Below are 6314 nucleotides of genomic sequence, written 5' to 3'. Positions count from 1 at the left end.
GAATATGGGCCGTCATGTATGGCCCTTAGGGCCCAGTCGTGGAAACTTGATGTTCCACCGAAGGTCCAACATTTCTTCTGGCAGATTGCTTCGGGTACTCTTCCAGTGTTAGAACGACTTGCGTATAGGAGTGTCCGGTGTGATACTCTTTGCAAACGGTGTGAATCTGCACCAGAGACGATCAACCATGCTCTATTCGAGTGCCCCCGCTCGCGCAATGTTTGGGGGTTGTCACCGGTTCTGTTAAGCCCAGATGGTTTTCCTTATGCTTCAATCTATGCAAATTTGGATTTTATTTTCTGGCAGCCAGCTTCTCAGTCCGGGGTTCCTGACGTAGCTTTATGCCTCCCCTGGATACTTTGGTCACTATGGAAAGACAGGAATAAAAAAGTTTTTCAAGGGTTAGAGGCAGAGCCGTTGGAGATTTTACTTCAGGCGAATAATGATAAATCATTGTGGGACGACGTCAAATCTTACTCAGACAATTATTTACATACTACGCCTCTGGTGGAGGATAGGGGGGCGTTTCCTCGTTGTCAGATTGATGGTTCTTGGAAAGGTTCAGATCCTCTGCAGGGTCTGGGGTGGTGGTGTTGTAGTGATGATGATTCGACGCTTCTTCTGGGAGCAGGGAGTCAGAGGCGCGGTCCCACATTCTTACATGCAGAGTTACAAGCTTTGATTTGGACTATGGAATCACTATTGGCGGCTGGAGTTGCCTGTCAGAGCTTCGAGACAGATTGTGCAGAATTGGTGGCGATGTTGTAGACTCCTGACGATTGGCCAGCTTTTTTGAATCTGTTGGAGGAGTTTTTTTCGTACAGATCATGCTTCCCTTCCTTCTCTCTGACCAGGATCACTCGAGAGCTCAACGTACGGGCAGATTGTCTTGCTCGTTCTTCAAGATCTTTATTTTCTGAATTTTCTTTTGTAAACTCTTTTCCTCCGGTTTGGGCAACCAATCTTGGAGTTTTATTTTAATTTAATTAATGTTTGATTAAAAAAAAAAAAACTGTTATTACAATGAAACATATGTTGTGAAACACTTAGTGGACTCTATAGACTGGCCCGTATATTATCCATGGAGTCTCGGTCCATCGGTCATACTCAGTCCGCACACCTTCGGCCCATGAGCCGAAGCCTTACTCGGCCATTAGTCTATATGTTGGTTTAAGCTTATACCTTGTACTCTACTATATATGTATGCATGTAACCTCGGGATTAATCAATAAGAATACACAAGAGCTTTATCCCCAAACTCTATATTCATAACACGTTATCAGCACGATAGCCTCAAACCCTAAAACCCTAAAGGCAGCCGCCAATTCTCTCTTCTTCCCTAAAACCCTAAACCGCCTCTTGTTCTTCATCTCCTTCGAGATCTTTTCTTGGTCTCGAAGTTCTTTCTGTTGATACACGAGCATCCTTAGCTCGTGATCGAGATCTTCTCAAAACCTTATCGAGGTTTGTGGTTACTTGGTTCGGGGGTGAGTTCGCGCGCAAGGAGTTGTTCGCGGGAAGCAGTTCGTGATCGAGGGAAGCAGTTCGTGGTTCGTGGAAGCTGTTCGAGGTTCGAGGTTCGTGAGATATCTGAGGTCTTTAGCTCCCATATCATATCCGATCAGAATCCTTGTGGTGTTAAGGTAAACAATATCGAACCCTCTCAAAACCTTATGACCGAATTGAACCTTAAAACTATCGGACTCTTAAAACATCCAAGTACACAATCTAACAAAGTTTAAATTCCTTAAATCCTAAGACTTAAAATCGGATTGTTAGGTTGTTAGATTGATTGATAATTGCACCAAACTTTATCAAGCTTAAAATCCAAATTGGTTGTNCCGTCATGTATGGCCCTTAGGGCCCAGTCGTGGAAACTTGATGTTCCACCGAAGGTCCAACATTTCTTCTGGCAGATTGCTTCGGGTACTCTTCCAGTGTTAGAACGACTTGCGTATAGGAGTGTCCGGTGTGATACTCTTTGCAAACGGTGTGAATCTGCACCAGAGACGATCAACCATGCTCTATTCGAGTGCCCCCGCTCGCGCAATGTTTGGGGGTTGTCACCGGTTCTGTTAAGCCCAGATGGTTTTCCTTATGCTTCAATCTATGCAAATTTGGATTTTATTTTCTGGCAGCCAGCTTCTCAGTCCGGGGTTCCTGACGTAGCTTTATGCCTCCCCTGGATACTTTGGTCACTATGGAAAGACAGGAATAAAAAAGTTTTTCAAGGGTTAGAGGCAGAGCCGTTGGAGATTTTACTTCAGGCGAATAATGATAAATCATTGTGGGACGACGTCAAATCTTACTCAGACAATTATTTACATACTACGCCTCTGGTGGAGGATAGGGGGGCGTTTCCTCGTTGTCAGATTGATGGTTCTTGGAAAGGTTCAGATCCTCTGCAGGGTCTGGGGTGGTGGTGTTGTAGTGATGATGATTCGACGCTTCTTCTGGGAGCAGGGAGTCAGAGGCGCGGTCCCACATTCTTACATGCAGAGTTACAAGCTTTGATTTGGACTATGGAATCACTATTGGCGGCTGGAGTTGCCTGTCAGAGCTTCGAGACAGATTGTGCAGAATTGGTGGCGATGTTGTAGACTCCTGACGATTGGCCAGCTTTTTTGAATCTGTTGGAGGAGTTTTTTTCGTACAGATCATGCTTCCCTTCCTTCTCTCTGACCAGGATCANGATTTAAAACTTGGATTGTTCATGCATATAGAAATCAAACTCGCATAAGAATGTTTAATCGTCTGCATGAATTAGCTTTGTGATTTAGGATTGAATCCGATCAAGAGAAAAANGGTTTGGGCAACCAATCTTGGAGTTTTATTTTAATTTAATTAATGTTTGATTAAAAAAAAAAAAACTGTTATTACAATGAAACATATGTTGTGAAACACTTAGTGGACTCTATAGACTGGCCCGTATATTATCCATGGAGTCTCGGTCCATCGGTNTTAAGAAAAAGGAAATCCTATCTAAAATTGTTGCATGCTTAGACTATTTTCTTTTGTTGCATGCATGAATTTAAACCATAAACCAAATGTGNCACCTTCGGCCCATGAGCCGAAGCCTTACTCGGCCATTAGTCTATATGTTGGTTTAAGCTTATACCTTGTACTCTACTATATATGTATGCATGTAACCTCGGGATTAATCAATAAGAATACACAAGAGCTTTATCCCCAAACTCTATATTCATAACACGTTATCAGCACGATAGCCTCAAACCCTAAAACCCTAAAGGCAGCCGCCAATTCTCTCTTCTTCCCTAAAACCCTAAACCGCCTCTTGTTCTTCATCTCCTTCGAGATCTTTTCTTGGTCTCAAAGTTCTTTCTGTTGATACACGAGCATCCTTAGCTCGTGATCGAGATCTTCTCAAAACCTTATCGAGGTTTGTGGTTACTTGGTTCGGGGGTGAGTTCGCGCGCAAGGAGTTGTTCGCGGGAAGCAGTTCGTGATCGAGGGAAGCAGTTCGTGGTTCGTGGAAGCTGTTCGAGGTTCGAGGTTCGTGAGATATCTGAGGTCTTTAGCTCCCATATCATATCCGATCAGAATCCTTGTGGTGTTAAGGTAAACAATATCGAACCCTCTCAAAACCTTATGACCGAATTGAACCTTAAAACTATCGGACTCTTAAAACATCCAAGTATACAATCTAACAAAGTTTAAATTCCTTAAATCCTAAGACTTAAAATCGGATTGTTAGGTTGTTAGATTGATTGATAATTGCACCAAACTTTATCAAGCTTAAAATCCAAATTGGTTGTTTAAATTGTCTATGATTGCTTGATTGTTTGTGTTGCATAAGAACCTAGAATTAAATTGTTAGAATCTTGGAGATATTAATCTAACTGTTCTAGGAGATTTAAAACTTGGATTGTTCATGCATATAGAAATCAAACTCGCATAAGAATGTTTAATCGTCTGCATGAATTAGCTTTGTGATTTAGGATTGAATCCGATCAAGAGAAAAATTTGTTAAAATTCCATAATGATTAAAAGCATATATTTTTGGAATTAAAACATTAGGATAAGTTCCTAAATTAATTTAGCAATTATCCAAAGTATTAAAAGATTAAATCCTAAACTAAATAGGAAACTTAAGAAAAAGGAAATCCTATCTAAAATTGTTGCATGCTTAGACTATTTTCTTTTGTTGCATGCATGAATTTAAACCATAAACCAAATGTGGAAAGGCATGGTTCGGTCTCAAATACCGCATGGCCTAAGGCATGGTTCGGTCTCAAATACCGCATGTCCTATTGATTGAGTGCATGGTTCGATCTCAAATATCACATGCTAATATTCGGATGTCTATTTCTGTTGTGCGCAGATGGCAAGTCTTAAGCACTTAGACTATCCAGTCTTGAATGCTTCTGGTGACAACTATTTGCTATGGGCAATGAACACCAAGATCAACCTGAAGTCAAAAGACTTGTTCGAATGCATAGAAGAGGGTAATAAGAGCTCGGACAAGCAAAAGAATAAGTGTATCCAGCATATGCATCATCACATTGCTGAGAGTCTCAAAAACCAGTACCTATTCATAGAAGATCCTCTCGACCTTTGGACAACGCTTAAATGCAGATACGGGCACCAAAAGACGGTGCTCCTTCCAAAGGCCGAGTACGATTGGAAACACCTAAGGATCCAGGATTTCAAAACCTTGGATGATTATAATTCTGAGCTTTTTAGGATTGTCTCAGTCCTTAGGCTGTGTGGTACCATGGTAACAGAAAAGGAGCTAATCGATAAGACTTTGTCTACTTTTAGTCCTAACAACATGGTTCTTCAGCAACAATACCGACAAACAAAGTATGCCGAGTATGGGGAACTCAATGAGGTGTTACTGCTAGCTGAGCAGAACAATGAACTATTGCTGATGAATAGTGCTATGAGACCTCCTGGTACAGCCCCATTACCAGAAGCACACAAAGTGGATTTGGGAAAGAAAAGTGCTGCAGAGCCTAAGGAGTCTAAAGAGACCAACTACGTCCACAGAGAGAGCCACTACGGTCGTGGCCGTGGTGACAGAGGACGTGGTGGTCGAGGAGGCCAAGCCAGCCGCGGACGTGGTGGTAGAGGCCGTGGTATTTCCAAGCCACAAACTAAGGCAAAATTGGTTTGTCACCGATGTGGTATGTCAAACCACTGGATGAGAAACTGCAGAACTCCCAAACATCTCATTGATGCATATCAAGAAAGTTTGAAGAAAAATCCAGAAGCCAACTTGGTGCATCTCGATGATGAAGGCGACTTTGATCATGAGAATGATGACTCCCTAGAGACTTCCGATCTCCTTAAAGAGGATGAATGAATTTTCGGTTTTATTTTGGTTTAAAACTATGCTTTCATGCTTTGATTTATTTCTATGTATTGGATAATTGATTTGGTTTGAATTCAAGGATTTATTTTATAAAGTACTTGCCTTATTGAATTAAAACACAAATGTTGTTTTATATAGAAAATGACTGAGGATATGAGTGAACTAGTGGTGGACAGTGGATCCAGCCACACTATTTTAAGAGATAAAAGATATTTTATAAACCTCACCATGAAAAATGCCAATGTTAGTACAATTGCGGGTATAGCTAACTTGATAGAGGGCTACGGCCAGGCTCACATTTTGTTTCCTAATGGCACACATATTGAATTGAGTGATGCCTTATATTCACCCAGCTCAAAGAGAAACTTATTGAGCTTTAAAGATATAAGATTGAATGGTTATCATGTGGAAACCAAGGGTGAAGGAACTAGAGAGTTCCTATACATTATAGAAAATGTAAAAAGAAAAAACAAGGTCCTACAGACTATACCTGCACTAGCCACTGGTTTATACCATGCTAAGATTAACATGATAGAGGCTAACTTGCCTAAGCACAGAATGTTCAATGAACAGTTCACTCTATGGCATGACCGGCTAGGCCACCCGGGTTTGAACATGATGCGTAAACTGATTAAGAGTTCGAATGGGCACAACCTAAGTGAAAGGAAAGTTATCCCTAAACATCTCACGTGTGTAGCATGTGCACAAGGGAAACTTGTTATAAGGCCTTCACCAGTAAAAGTCACAAGAGAGACTTTAAACTTTCTGGAAAGAATACAAGGTCATATATGTGGACCAATACACCCATTTAGTGGGACGTTTAGATATTTTATGGTGACGATAGATGCATCAACCAGATGGTCGCACGGTTGCTTGTTATCCATGAGAAATCTAGCATTTGCTAAGATGTTGGCTCAAATTATAAGGCTAAAAGCACACTTTCCAGACTTTCCACTTAAGACTATACGTCTAGATAATG

The sequence above is a fragment of the Camelina sativa genome, unplaced genomic scaffold (genome assembly GCF_000633955.1).
Source record: "Camelina sativa cultivar DH55 unplaced genomic scaffold, Cs unpScaffold00607, whole genome shotgun sequence".
In the NCBI taxonomy this organism is placed as follows: domain Eukaryota; kingdom Viridiplantae; phylum Streptophyta; class Magnoliopsida; order Brassicales; family Brassicaceae; genus Camelina; species Camelina sativa.
Note: the sequence above shows the minus strand (reverse complement) of the source record.